Below are 16,328 nucleotides of genomic sequence, written 5' to 3' on the forward strand. Positions count from 1 at the left end.
AGCTAACTAGTAATAATGAGTTATTTTCAAGCAATCTGTTGAAGAAAACGTGTGGATAATGTTCGTAGTTTTCTTTTAATTATGGATTTAAATAACCTAATTCAAAATTAACTGATTAAGAAGTTGCTGCTTTCATTTTTTTATCGTTTTGTTTTAAATATAAAGAGCTATTTTAGCTCTCTTGAATCTAAAAAAGCAACTTAAGTTTGTTGGTTACTGCTATTGGGATTACCTTATGAAATCATAACGTAATGTTGTTTTTAAATATGAAATAATTTTCCTACGAATTTCCCAATTTGTGTTTCATAAACATTCCAGTAAGAGAAAATGATTGATTACAAAGCAGAATATCAAAGGTTTTTAATAAATTTGTCTATTTTAATATTTATGAATAAATTTTTACCTGCAAATATCAAACTATAAAAAATTAAGAGATTTTATTTAGTCTAAAAATTTTTTAACAATCACTGTAAAATTCCAGCATAAACATAACACTTACAATGGTTCATTAGATCTCTAAATTTGATTACAAACTCCAACTTCTATCCTTGATTTTCTATCCTTAATTTTCTCTTATATAGAACCAAGATACATACAGAGAAAAGAATATAAAGGCCAAAAACATGCCTCTTAGTAGATGACTACTTAAATCCATAACTGATAGATTTTAGTTCTCTTCAATGGTATCTTCCTGTTCCTAGAATTTCTCTGGCTCATAAAAATGATGCCTGAAGAACTATTTTAAATAAAAGCAATCTCATTTTTCTGACTGAGAAAGCATAGTAATACACCTTCCACGATCTGGGAAAGGCCCTATCCTTCCTTTATTACACTTACTGTAAATAACAATTTTTCCTATTCACATGAGTTTAAAATTCCAAAAAGTCGTAACTAATTTTACAATACGGTTTTAGTGCTATCCCGGGCACAGGAGTTCACATATATGCTAAAATTCCCATTTAAAATGCAAGACTAATCTTTAAGACAATCTGTACTGGTTTCACAAGTCTAGAGGTTGGAGTATTAAATCTTAAAAGTGATCTGTCTGAAAGAAAAGACTTCTTTTGCAAATAGTTAATTTTTAATAAAAGGGTAAGCGTTCAGCACTAAAGCTTAGAAGGCAGTTTTAAACTACACTTAAAAAATCAAAGCAATATTTTCCATATAAAAAAAATCAATACAGGCCGGGCATGGTGGCTCATGTCTATAATCCCAGCACTTTGGGAGGCAGAGGCGGGCAGATCAAGAGGTCAGGAGTTCGAGACCACCCTGGCCAATATGGTGAAACTCCATCTCAACTAAAAATACAAAAATTAGCTAGGCATGGTGGTGCGTGCCTGTAGTCCCAGCTACTCTGGAGGCTGAGGCAGAAGAATTGCTGGAACCCGGAAGGCAGAGGTTGCAGTGAACCAAGATCGTGCCACTGCTCTCCAGCCTGGGCGACAGAGCAAGACTCCATCTCAAAAAAAAAAAAAAAAAAAATCAATCAATCAATACGAGCAGTATCTAAGTGAAAATCTCAAACTATGAGCATTGAACAGATAAAATAATAAGTTAGTTTAATAATATTTTCTCTTTTAAAATGGCACCACATGAGCAGAACCTCTAGAAATGAATTTATTCTGTCTGAATACAAAATTCTATATATTTCAGCTTATATTCTCTCCTTAACTGTTTCTAATACTTAGACACAGAATTAGCATTCTGAACTGTGTCATTCTAAAAACATTCATATTCAGAAAAGCTCATATAAGCATACTTCATTCATTTAAATTCTTGACTGATGGTAAACCTAAAAGTCAAACACTGAAATGATATAGTATTACTTTACATAAAGATTCCTCCTATAAGAAAAGCACACCAAAGAGCTTAAATGGACTACTTTCAGAGTCGATTATAAAAGGAAGAAGGATGCAGCGTGAATAAGTATGTGTTCTAGGTAGCATGCATTTACCATGATAGGTATTTAACCAGAAATATGACATATGGGGTATAAAAGCAAGCTTCTCTGGTAGAAGCTACATTTTCACAATTAAGAGATAGGGCAATTGAATATCTGGTTAAAAAAAACATTTTTTATTTAGAAATGTTGGTAGCTAAAGGTAAATTCAATGATTGGAAGTAACAATGTTCTAAAGTCTTAATTATAAGGGCAGAAAGGAGGAAAGAAGAAAGGAAAAGAGAAAAAAGAGGGAAAGAAAACAAAGAAAGACAAAGAGTAAAGTTTTATTTTTAAATTCTGTCAATCTTTAATGCAAGAGGGTTACATTGGACTTTAAGTTAATTAAGTATGAAAATCAATCATCTGAAAGTCTTAATATTTAATATTGTTAGATTGTATATCAAAGTAGTTTTATTATTTATTTACTCCAAACCTTTCCAGAATACTTCATTTGACAACAGGGGGTCTGTTTCTCACAAGATAAGTGCATTTACAGTGCCAAATAAATTATATATAAAAGCATTTGTCTTAATACATGTCATTCAATATTAAATATCACCCCTTGGTAAAACCCTGAAACTTTAATTCATTTTTAGCAACCACACAATTTTACTATCCAAGTGTTGTCTAACAAATAGGTATAAGACTACAATAAGGGTCAACATATAAGAACAATAATCAAAAGAAAATCAAAACAGACTGAATCCTTATAATTTTCATGCTATCAGAATAAGCTGTTTAGGGCAAACAATTCACTATAAATTAAAATACTAGACTCATAAACAATATACCTACTGAGAAATATGCAGAATATGAGAGGTTCACAGGTGGACTTAAATATTTTATATTACAAACTAAGAATGTGTTTTGCCTTTCAATATTAAAATGCTATAAAGTCATGAGAAAGTGACACTTGTGACCACATAAACCAAGAGAAAACTGAGCACTATAAGAGTCAAACTGCCAAACAGAAAGCTCTCCACAGTGTATTCTCATACAGTTTCAGAGGTCTCCTGAGCAGATGCTCAAGATGCAGAGACTGGGGAATTAGCTTGGCCTAGTGAGCAAAACCAAACCTTTTATTATGATGCAGCCATATGAAAATACTTTCAATTCTTGCTGTTCCTATTTTATATATTTATATATTATTTATATATCCTATTTTATATAGATATTACCTCTAGCCATTAAATGATTCAACCTGGTTTTCATAAAATCAAGGTTAATACAACATACAATTAGGAATTTAGGAAAAATAAAATTTGAAAAGAGAAAACAGAAATCATAATTTGGCAAATTATATTAAACTGATGATAATTAAAAATAAGAAAAAGGAACAAATGGCTACTCTTCATACAAACATCAAATCAAATCATTTTGTCCAAAAAAACCAATGAACAAAAATCTCTCCTTGGTGCAAACATGGGGAGGCCAGGGGTATGTTCAGGAACACCTGACCAATTGTGGGGCAATCCTTCTAAAAGTCCATATGAATCTGTTATTTATCCCTTGGTTTTTAGTAAGTAGTAGGGCTGGGAAACCTAAGGACGTTTTAGTACTTCCTTTAATTGAAAGATAGCCCTTTCAATTAAATAATAACAACAGCAGCAAACACATAGCACTTATTGGGAAGCAAAGCTATTTAAACCACTATACATATTAACTTATTTAAACCTTACAACAATTCTATGAAGTAGATACTATAACACCTTTTACAGATAAGGAAACCACAAAGAAGTTATGTGACTTATTTAAGGTCACAGGGCAAAGCTACCTCAAATGACAACAATCACTTAATAAGTGGCCTAACAAAAATTAAGCCAAGAATTATAGGGTAGTTTCCTTTGTTATGTTAACTATAACCTAATACCAAAGAATTCAGTTTACTTTTCTGTTTTCTGTTTCGAAATCTGAGATATTGAGATAAACAGATCCTTAATAGTTATAAGGTGTACACATCTTGTACAGATCACCATCTCAGAATAAATGCATTATCTAGTCAGGAAAGCAAGTAATAAGTAAGCTGTGGATAGAGCATAATTCACATATTCCTCAGCAAAATTATGATTTATGAAAAAATCACACTTGATCTTTGGAATCGTTATCAAATAGCCAAAACTGTAGTTGGGGATTTTAAATCATTATTTAAGTCCCCAAATGCTATAAATTCACATTGCACCAGTCACTTCAGTACCTCACTGAGGGAAGGCCAGCAGCTAAGAAGCACCAGTCCTTGCTAGCCAAAGTAGCTTACATAAAAACATTTCCACATTCCTCCATTCAGTTTTATGCATCTCTTTTCCTCCTGAGGAGGCCTTTCCTCTTCACTTTTCTAAATCCTGTACATAATTCCAACATTCAACTTTTCCTTTAGGGACCAGCACCAGAAGTAATTTCTCCCTGCTCTTCCATAGCAGTATTTCCCCTGCTCTGATGTGCCTCTGGGCTTGGCAGAAACATACTTTTTTATTAGAATAAGTTTTTTTTCATGGTTCCCCTCTATTTATAGCAAGTGCTAATTTGTTTAGGATAATCTGTGGCCAAAAGATTTCCTATTTACATAAATTTATTTAAAGAAAGAATTCATGAAAGGAAAAATATTAAATAAATTATAATAAAGTAGTAGGCATAGTTAAAATCCTTAAGGTGTTATATAATAAATGATTAATGTTTTGAAAATAATGTTACAGCAGAAATTGTCATTCACCAACCTTATTAAGCAATCCTTGATACATCACTTCTATTGTTTACATAAACTATTATCCTTATCATAAGTAGTTATTAGCTTATTTAGCTTATCATACATTTTTGTAAATGCAAACTATGTATTCCTTGAGGGCAGAGAAAGTATTTTTCATTCCTTTGTACCCCCATAATATGCAGATATTATCCAATAGGAATAAAACCTATTCATTAATTCATCAAAAACAGCCAACACAATTATAAATGTGGTTCATGCTACTGGTAAACTAAACATCGCTCTGGGAAATGCTTACTTATCTCCTCCTTAAGAGGTCCTAAATTCAGGGTAATGCCTAACCCTCGGAGTCCACTCTCCCTTCTCCCTCAACATGCTCTGGCTACCTAAGTCTTCTTTCTATTCCTTAAACAAAAATACAGCTCATTGTCTCTTTAGGTCTTTGCACATCCCCATCTCCTCTTCTGGGAACACTCTGCTCTTCATATCATTCAGGTTATCTGCCCAAATTCAGACCAGCACAGAAATGTTTTCCTGGAATATATCTAATCCACTGGCAAATCTTGTCACTTCTACCCTCAAAATAAAATCCAGAATCAAAACCATTCTTTACAAACAACCACCTTGATCTAGGTCACACTCATTAGACCCAGAAAAAGGAAACAGTCATCTTTAACTTTGCCCTCTGCCTAGAAACCCTCACCTTTCTTGCTGTAGGCAACATGAAGTCTGTGTATTTTACTCAACTTCTGAACTACACTTTTTTAGCAAGACCATCCACTTATAGGAAAAAGAAGCCACTTGTTGTGTTGAGCTGGAACTAAAAGGTTAGTTCATAAACACACTCGTATGGTGGGTGAGAACTGTCATAAGTCCTTGTGTTTCATTTAAAAGTTTTAACTTCAGGAAATTTCTGAGAAGCAAGTAAACGTTATTGTTACACAATATGCAAGCTTTACAAAGTTAACCATCCATAAATAAATAATAAAAGAACCACATACAGGTCAATGATGAGAATGTGTCATAAGGCAATGATTATGATTAATCAAATTAATAATATTCATGAAAAAAGTTAACCACTGGAATTTCCAACTATCCTTCCATACATTACAAAAAAATAGTTTTTTTGATTATAAAAGCAGAGTTTGAAAGTATTTCAGAATAACATCTGGTTTATATTTGACATAAAGTAGACACTATCTTGTGGCTAATCTTTTAAGTCAATTTTATTAAAAATACATACATACAAATACAAACATGACATACTATATAACTAACTGCATTTACTCCTATTTTGAAAGATGTTTTTACTTTTATTTCAGTTATCTATCTTCTCTTCAGAAGACATTAAATTCTAGATAAAAGATGACACTATGGAAAAAAAATTATATGTATTTCTAAATTTCATATAATACCTATCTCATGACTGTTAGAAGGATGAAATAAAGTATATGGGGACATATATCAAAAGCTGCAGTGTACTATGGTTCACTGTTGTCATTCCTGGCAATAATAATAAACATTAAAAATTCTTCATAAGACAGCAGATGCATTCCTTGTTACATATTTTTAAGGTTATATTGATCTCAGATAAATAAAAACAGTAGAGTAGGAACAGACTAGAAGAGGGAAGAAATGATAGGGACCGGGGGCAGAGAAATTCTAAGTAGAAAAGGGTGGGTCCCCGACAAAACCCCACCTTCAAGCCGAAACGCCTGAAACCCACAGCCCAAAGTTAGAACTTCTATCCCTGTTTTCCCACTCGAATGTTGCCTTTTCCTAAACCACCCATGGCCCACCCTGCCCCTCCATCCTGTGACTATAATATAGGACACCCAGGACTCAGCCAGCACAGAGAAGGAAGTAGCTGATGCAGAGGACTACGACTGAACATGGGAGAGAAGTGGCTTGACTTGAAAGGGACAGCTTTACAGAGGGACAGCTTGCGTAACTTTGGAGAATAATCCAGCTGGAGATGGCCAGATTTCAGGGGAAGATTACCTACCCACCCCATCTCCTTTCCAGCTCCCCTTCCCACTGAGAGCCACTTTCATCAGCAATAAAATCCCCCGCATTTACCATCCTTCAATTCATTCATGCAACCTCATTTTTCCTGGATGCTGGACAAGAGCTCGGGAGCCACAAGTGCAGATACAAAAGGCTGTCACACTGATTCTTTGCCCTTCCTGGCAAAGGGCAGCTGCCTCAGCAAAAAGGCAGAAAGCCCACTGAGCTGTTAACACTTAAGCCGTCTGCAAAGGGCAGAGCTAAAAGAACAATGTAACATGCCCTCTGGGGCTTTAGAGGTCACAGGGAGCCCCACCTAGACACTGCTATGGGGCCCATAGTTTGCTCCTACTGGAGCCCAAAAGTGCTTGCTCTGGCTCCCGCACCTGCTCACCTGCGCGCTCCCTCCCGTGAGGGGTGGAAGGCAGACAGCCCATTCCAGCACTTGTGCACTCCAGTTTCCACCTCGTTTGCTCGCAGGCTCCCTCCTGCAAGGAGTTGAGAGCAGAGGGCTGTGTAAATGAGGCACTCCTGTCATGAGTCCCATGAAGAAGTCAAGCAAATATCCTGCTTCAGAAAGAGCATTCTTGGGGGAGAAAACATTGTATACCAGGGCTCAGGGAAGAGGCAGTGCATGCACATTTCATGTAAAGTGTGTAAGGAGTCAAGCTCAGCTGGGTTGATTTTCAGGCTTAAGAAGCAGAAAAGGACTGTAAAACACATGGCTTATAGACCTTCTCAAGATTCAGAGCTTTTTCCTAATGTCAATGGAAACTACTTTTAACTAAAGGAGGGCACCATCTCCTACTACTTCTCCATATTTAAATTTTCTTCAACTATACCAAATTACACACCTCAGCACTTCCACACATGTGGCTCCTCTGCAAGGCACTACTGTTCTTACCTTCTTCGCCTAACCAACTGCTACTGGCCCTTAAGATACAGCTCAAAAGTCACTCTTCTCCAACATGCCTTCTCCTAATTTGATTCAGATGCCCACTTACCTTATGCATAACTCCACCCTAATATTAACCATTCTTTAGTATAATGGTTGGTTTTCGACTAACTTCTATTGTGAGGATAGGGGACCTGTTTTACTCATCTATACTCTAAGTTACTAGCACCCCAGAACTTGCAAAAATCATTTATTCAATGAATCAACAAAAACAAAGACATGCTTCAGTATAATTCCCAGATATGAGTACTAATTGAGCTATACTTGTTCTACACAGAAGTACACAAATTGAAATGATTTAAGAGAACCTGTAGTATGTTGTAGGAATACATATGGATTATACTATTTGAGATAAAAGATCTGAGTTTTCCATCTTATTATTTTTTTAAACTATGCCATAAATAAGACCTAAAACAGTCACTTAACAAATATATACTGAGCACCTACTATAGCCAACACAGCACTGATCCTCATATCAAATGCAAACTCAATAGGCAGTGAGCTTAATATTATATACTCCTTGGTGAAAATTACCACCATGATACTACATGTTACAATGACATTGAAATGTAGTATTTACTTTCAACCACAACTTTGGACATTCTCAAATCACATAACAAACTACATTACTTAGAATGTTTTCTTTTCCACAAAACCAAAATCCTTTTTGAAATGTCAGCCTTGAACATCATAAAATTATACAGAATGATGAGGAAACAGGCTTATAGTGCATATAAATACGAAAGCATATTACCCTGCATTTAATTACCAGTTCAAACAACAACCTGATCTAACCTTTGACAAGTAAAATAAATGTTCTGAATAATTTAACTAAAGCAAACATTTGCTGTTAATGCTAGCTAATTATAGTAAGAGCTGGAAAGATAAGAGGAAGAGAAATGACGAAGAGAAAGGAAGAGAAAGGGAGATGAAATTTTTAAATTAAGGTTGAGATCTGCAATTATTCATTGAAACATGATTTTTTTCAATGAATTTATTCACAGAAAAGGGCAAACTCAGTAGAAGAAAGTTTCTTTATAAATACTCAGATAAGGAAACATTTCAGTTTATTAGCTTATTTTTTCAGTCAGTAAAAAATTATCCATCTACCATGGGAACAGGAAAACAAGTTATAGAATTAGGGTACAATCAATCTCCCTCTCTCAAGGGGCTCAAAATTTAGTTAAGAAAAAGTCCAGGAAATGGGTTGCCAGATAAATAAATATAAGTAAATAATGAAATAAAATACAGATGCCCAATTAAATTTAAATTTCAGAAAAAAACAAACATAATATTTAAGACACTTATACTAAAAAGTATTCATTATTTATTGAAAATCAAATTTAACAAGGAGTTCTGTATTTTATCTGACAACCCTACCAGTACACAGACAAGGAGACACTGTAGGAGCTCCAGGATTAAAAGAGATCTCAAAGGACAAGACCCCAAAAGAACTAATCCAAAGGCAGGAAAGACATGTTTTTTCCAGAGCTGCCATCTGATTGTTACTGGAAAAAACTAAAATGTGTGATTCAAATGTACTGACCCAGCTCCACAGAATCTTGTTTTTCAATTACCCTGAAAAAAGGAGCTACAAAGAAATATAATAGATAAATGAACAAACTTCTCAGTGGAAACCATCAGCTACCATATGGCAGAAAAATCAAATATTCTGACAAGAATACAAGAACTGCTGAGTAGAAACAGAGTATAAGACTATTCTTAAACAGTTCTGAGACTACAGCTGACCCTTGAACAACATGGGTTTGAACTGCACCGGTCCATGTGGATTTTCTTCTGCATGTACCTCTCCTGAGACAACAAGACCAAAACCTCTCCCCTTCCACCTCCTCCTCAGCCTACTCAATGTGAAGGCAACAAGGGTAACTTCCGCTAAATGAATAGTAAATATATTTTCTCTTCCTTAGGATATTCTTAATAACATTTCCTTTCCTCTAACTTTATTGTAAGAATACAGTATAGTACATATAACATACAAAATATGTGTTAATCAACTGTTTATGTCATTGGTAAGGCTTCTGGTCAACAGTAGGCTATCAGTAGTCAAAGCATTTGGGAAGTCAAAAGTTACATATGGATTTTTGACTGCATAGGGGTCAGCACCCCTAACTCCCATGTTGCTCAAGGATCAGCTGTATTATCTTTACCAGTGAAGAACGTAAGTGCATAATTTGGGGGGGGGGGGGATTCCAAAGAAAATGTGAACTTTGTTAATTTGTTGAGACTAATATAAAATATTATGTTAACTCTTTCATTCATGAATTAACATAGTATTTGAACTCTTGTATTAATGTTAATAATTATACATGATACAGCACAAGAATCTAAGGTATGATCATCAAAATTTATGGGACCATAAATTTTTAAAACATTAAATAATGCAAAATGTGAAAATATGTTGTAGTCCATATTAAAATGGCCAATTTAATTGATTAGTAGCTTCAAAAATGATGAGCTTACTTGCTGATGGAGTAGAAACTTCTGTTAACTTGGATACATGAGCCAAAAAGTCTCAGTATAAATATGCAAATGTTCCAATTGTAGTAGAAGACTATCATTATTTACAGAGGCAAGAAAAATTCCAATTTCCCAAACATAACATATAAATATATATAGACTTTATAAAAGTGATAGTAAAAAATGACAGTCACTTAAAATATTAAAATATTATTAAATAATAAACTTGAGTAACATTGCAAAGTGATCTGACTTGGGGGTTTCTCTCCGAATCCACGTTGATTGTAATGGTTCCATTTTTTTTCATAAAAGAGATTTGTACACATGTAAACTTCTGTCCATATGTGTTCTAACACAAAAACTGTTTAGGTTGCCCATGTAAGAAAACTGACATATATTAAAATGTCATTATAAGCCCTCAAAATGGGAATAAACTATTTCAATTTTATTTGCATAAGAGGGAAAGACTAAAGCACTGAGAAGGTGAAAAAAAGGATACAGGAGAGGAGCTAATTATAAAAGAACACAATACATAGTGCTCACATAATATCTTGAAGTCAGAAAACATAAAGGCTCTATGGTGATTGTCAAAGAATGTTTCAAGACTTCAATGAATACTAAAAAACAAAACAATTCTATAAACTCTACATAGAACAGATACAGGCCAGAAAGGGTATATGAAAAGAATTAACAAAACTGAATAAACTGGGACTACAGAGGAGCTACACAAACCCTATCCCAACTCCCAGGGAATTTTACTAGCAAAAATATACACCTCCTTTTCCAATGTATACAATTAGGTAAAAGAATGTAGCATACTATCTCCAAAATTTCATTGAGTACCGTAATAAAATGTCTAAAAACTAAGTACATTAGAGTTCTATAATTCTTGCTATCCTAATTTACATGAAATCATTGCATAAATAATTTTTAGAATTTTGAAATCTATGTGTAAACTTCAGTAAACAATCGAAAGTAAATGACAAAATTTCATACCATGCTTTGTCATCTGTGGAACGATGATGCAGTTCAATTATATTTATTGAACAAATTAGCATCATTTGTCTTTCTCTGTGCTAAGAACTGTTTGGGGCCGGGCGCGGTGGCTCACGCCTGTAATCCCAGCACTTTGGGAGGCCGAGGCGGGCGGATCACGAGGTCAGGAGATCGAGACCATCCTGGCTAACACGGTGAAACCCCGTCTCTACTAAAAATACAAAAAAAAATTAGCCGGGCGTGGTAGTGGGCGCCTGTAGTCCCAGCTACTCGGGAGGCTGAGGCAGGAGAATGGCGTGAACCCGGGAGGTGGAACTTGCAGTGAGCCGAGATCGCGCCACTGCACTCCAGCCTGGGCGACAAAGCAAGACTCCGTCTCAAAAAAAAAAAAAAAAAAAAAAAAAGAACTGTTTGGAGTGGTGATGATTGCTAATATTTCACTTAATGCTTACTAAATGCTAGACACTGTGTTTTATGTGTATTATTATCCCATTTAATCTTCTCAGCAATCCTATCAGACAGGAATCATTATTACCCCCATTTTACATAGGTGGCAATTGAGTCTAGCAAGTTAACGATTTCATCTCAAGGTCGCACACTAAGTGGCTGGAAATTGAAGTGAACCTTCTTCAGAAACTCATTTTAAGATATCCTACCGCTTTCTCACTATGTACAATGGCATGGGGAAAGGAACATCAGGAAATAGAGATGAGAAGAGAAGAAACATCTCCTGGGAGGTAGAACACAAAAAAAATGCAGACCACATAATGAAAACTAGAATGTTACAGCAAAGAAGATGTATTAAAAGGAGCTCTAACTCTGAAAGGTCAAGGGGTAAATACAGGGGTCTCAAAAGACTTTATGGAGAAGGGAATATCTAGGACAGGCTTTGAAGAAATAGTATTTCAACAGGCAGAGATGGACAGAGAAAGTTGATCAGAGGTCAACTCAAAAAAGATTGTTCTGAAGCCAGCAAAATGGACAATAAAATAGTAAATACCTACGTTTGCAACAGAGAAAGCTGCACTGAGAAAAAGCAGCTGCAAAACAGACATATAAAATTATATCATATGAAATGCAAATTATTAACAATAAAGCTTTACATTTAAATAGCAGTTTGCAGTTTACAAAAATTTTCACATATATCATGCATTCTCAATGGCAGTGATATTGTCTCCTAGTGGACAAGATTGGTGCACAGAGTGGGTGTAGGGAATCATAGATACTACAATAGTTTATGGTCCTCAAATGGAATATAGTACATAAAGAGAAACATAGTTTATCTGTGTATATTTGTGTTATTAAACTTTCACAGTGGAGGATGACTGGGAGAAGTTTTTCTTTAAAGACTTTTTAGGGGTGCAATGATTTTTTTAAAAGGTTCAGAAACACTGACAAATACTACATTATTTGATCATCCCAACCATCTAATAAGTAAGCAGGTATCATTTCCTTTTGTAAAAAGCATGAAACAAATAATACAGGAAGATTTAAAGAGATGAACGAAGGAGAAAAACAAGCAGTGCACAGAACGGAATTTTATACATATACACAGCCAATAACATAAAATAATGTGCAGCCTCACTCACAGTTAAAGAAATGTCAACTAAAACAATTAGATGTAATTTTTCACCTATCAGAATGCAAAATAAAAAAGGTAGATAATACCCAGTCTTGGTAAGAATTTGAAGAAATAGGCATTTTGATGCTAATGAACTTGATTTAAAAAGTGCAAGTTTAGGAAGGCAATAACTATCAAAATTACTAATGCATCTAACCTTTGAATCAACAATTCTACCACTAAAAATGTATCCTACTTATATATCCTCTAGCTAAATCTATGCAGAAAGAAGTTGATTGTAATAGTGAAAAACCATAAGCAATCTAAATGTTCTATAATCCTTGGGTTTATAAATTATGGTAATCAGGCAAGGCACAGTGACTCACAGCTGTAATCCTTGTTCTATGTAACACACATGGACAGAAGTTTATATGTGCACAAATCCTTGGAAGGCCAAGCCTGGGAGATCACCTGAGGTAAGGAGTTCAAGACCAGCCTGGTCAACATGGTGAAGCCCCATCTCTACTAAAAATACAAAAAAAAATTAGCCAGATATAGTGACAGGAGCCTGTAATCCCAGCTACTCAGGAGGCTGAGGCAGGAGAATCGCTTGAGCCTGGGAGGCAGAGGTTGCAGTGAGCTGAGATTGCTCCATCGCACTACAGCCTGAGTGACAAGACAAACTCCATCTCAATAAACAAATAAATACATACATACATAAAGGTAATCCAGAAATAGAATAATAGGTAGGAATTTAAAATGCTCTGATGTAAAAAAAAAAAAAATATGTACACAGCATACTGAAATCAACAATGCTACCTGTATGACCCCATTATTTTATAAAAATATACAAATGTAATTTTGCTGTGTGTTAAAATTTCTGGACACACAAGAAACCAACAAAGCATGAGGAGGAATTCTCCAACTGTATTCATAAATGTACACTTTAAAAAATAGGACATGAGGATTTTTTTTTTGAGACAGAGTTTCACTCTTGTTGCCCAGGCTGGAGTGCAATGACGCGATCTCGGCTCACTGCAACCTCCGCCCCCAAGGTTCAAGCAATTCTCCTGCCTCAGCCTCCCAAGTAGCTGGGATTACAGGCACCCGCCACCATACCCAGCTAATTTTTTTTATTTTTAGTAGAGATGGGGTTTCCCCATGTTGGCCAGCCTGATCTTGAACTCCTGATGTCAGGTGATCTACCTGCCTCGGCCTCCCAAAGTGCTGGGATTACAGGTGTGAGCCACCACGCCCGGCCAGGGATGTATCTTTTAAAAATATTTAATTATAAAAATGTTAAAATGACTTGCTCCAGTTCCTACAATTGTGAAGCAAAATTATGAATACAATTCCATTCTTTTGGCTCAAAATCCACTGTTTCTTATTACATTACTTTATAAAGCTTACTACTGTTCAGAAAAAATCCATATTGGTGATTAAATATGGTAATGTCTATGGTTCCATAATACTTACTGAAGCATAAATGCCCCTGTAGGTTCTCAAAATGTCTTTCATAATCTACCCACACCTGTGTTCCCAATCCTCCCTTCCATGTCTTTTCAGTTTCTAAAAAGCGTCTAGTGTTTTCCTACCTCTCTGTTTTCTTGAATAACAAGTCTTGGTCAAGAAATCCTCTCCCAACCAATTCCTCTTCCTAAAACACTTTACTTCTTTTTTAAATTGATCTATTCTCATGACCTGGCATATAATAATAAATATTGCTGAATGAGTGAAAATATATCCATCGGAACAGATTCTACTAATCACTTTGTAAAGTTAATCTCAAATGCTCCATTCTCTCTGAAATGCTTCCTAACTTCTTTTCATTCAGTTTTAGAATGTTAAATTCAGAAATTAAGTCATATTTCTGCTTGTAATGGGGAAAAGTAAACAAAACAGGAGGTTTCTTTCTTCCAAGAGAATAAAAGGGGAGGAATACCCTTGAGAAGAGAAAAACCCTAGAATATACCAGCAACCATTAATTCTTTCCATCACCATGCTTATTTCTATAAAAGAAAACTTCCAGAATCAATTTATTCATTTATTTATTTATTTTTTAAGAGACAGGGAATCTCTCTGTTGCATACATCGGAGTGCAGTGGCGCATTCATAGCTCACTGCACTCTCCAACTCCTAGACTCAAGTAATCCTCCAGCCTTAGTCTCCCAAGTAGCTGGGACTACAGATGAGTGCCACCAGGCTCGGTTAATTTCTTTTTATTTTATGTAAAGACCAGGTCTCCCTATTTTGCCCAGGCTGATCTCAAACTCCTAGCCTCAAACAATCCTCCCAACATGAGCCACAACGCTTGGCCCAGAATCTACTACTGTTGACACTGGTGATTTAGTCAACATTATCTAGGCTTAAACTGAGGAACTGTCCTCACTATCTGAGATTAGACAAATTAGCTAAACTGTGTCTCAGTTTCCTCACACGTAAAATGGTGAATACTCAATTCACAGGTTTTGTGAAGATTATATGAATATCCCTGAAGTATTCAGAATATCTGACATATACATAGTAAGCATTCAATAAATATTAGCTTTAATTATCACCATTACCAGCACACTGTCACTACTCTAGTGAATATATTTACACAGTAAGGTTAGAATAAAATCAACGACAGGATGGCACCTACAGTTGAAAATGATGGAACCTTCGAGTGATCCATAATATTTGTTCACAACCTTATACATTATAATTAGATATTCCATGCTGTTTTCTCAACATGTCTGTAGAGGAAGCAAAGAAGGTAGTAAGCAGAAATTGAGGAAATCCAGGGCTGCACAAATATAATATACATTCAACTTAGTACTTATTGAATCCTCCCATGTGCCAAAAGCTAGTGTAGAAGATAAGCATTTAGTGGTGAATAAGTAACTCACTGTCCCCAGAAAATATACGTTCTAGGAAAAGACAGTAAGACAATAAAGAGTTCACATATCAAGTAGCAACAACACATGTTATGAAGAAAATGTAAAGAGGCCTAGGGATAGGGAAAGATGGGATATGACTGAAAGCTTATTTGGGAGCTGGGAGCTTATCTGAGAAAGTGTAGTCTTAGGAAGCACCTCTGAAGTGGTGATATTTGAATAAAGTGAGGGAACAAGCCACATGATAACCTGAAAGAAGAGCATGCTGCGAACAGCAAATGCAGAAGACCATAAAGTGGGAAATAGCTTGGAGGTCTGGAGATACTGGGAGAAAAAGAAGGGGAAACAGAAGAGAGGCTGGGTCACTTCCATCCTTTCAGGCCATGAAAGGACTTTCATACACAGTGGCATGGAAAGCCATTGGGAGCTTTTGAGCAAGGGTGTGACATGATATGATCTATTCTTTAGAAAGATCACAAATCTTTCAACTGATCAAAAGCATTGACTACTTGCCCATCCACTCAGCCCCTTCTTCAGAAAAGAGCCCTTCCTCAGAAAGGTTAAGAACAAAGACAAGTCCTCAAAATTGTATTAGACTATGGTATATGAGAAAGTACAAAATAAGATAAAAAGCAACCACCACAGAAACCTGAAACAAGATCAGTAAAAAAAGAAACCAAACAACTTAGTAAAAGAAGGTAAACCAAGTAACATAAATGGGCATCTAGCCAGATGACAATCTTCAAGATGTTTCTCATATTTTTGGAGAAATAAAAACATCTGCACAAAATAAGCACATAAGCAAAATGAGACAA

The 16,328-nt window shown here is 35.4% G+C and overlaps 1 protein-coding gene across 36 annotated transcripts in view; it reads right to left on the reverse strand.

Annotated features, from left to right (window-relative positions):
- Nucleotides 1–16,328, reverse strand: part of TBC1D5 (TBC1 domain family member 5) — a 588,093-nt gene that overhangs the window by 361,672 nt on the left and 210,093 nt on the right. For 12 of the 36 annotated variants that reach the window (XM_063703441.1, XM_055381153.2, XM_055381145.2 and 9 more), the window contains one exon: nucleotides 7,042–7,135. The exons of 19 other annotated variants lie outside the window; for them this stretch is intronic. The gene's annotated coding sequence lies outside the window, so the exon portion shown is untranslated. Of the gene's footprint in view, nucleotides 1–7,033; nucleotides 7,136–16,328 lie in introns of all 36 variants that reach the window. 5 more of the 36 variants (XM_063703445.1, XM_063703442.1, XM_063703450.1 and 2 more) reach the window with 1 other exon arrangement.

The sequence above is a fragment of the Gorilla gorilla genome, chromosome 2, assembly GCF_029281585.2.
Source record: "Gorilla gorilla gorilla isolate KB3781 chromosome 2, NHGRI_mGorGor1-v2.1_pri, whole genome shotgun sequence".
In the NCBI taxonomy this organism is placed as follows: Eukaryota; Metazoa; Chordata; class Mammalia; order Primates; family Hominidae; genus Gorilla; species Gorilla gorilla.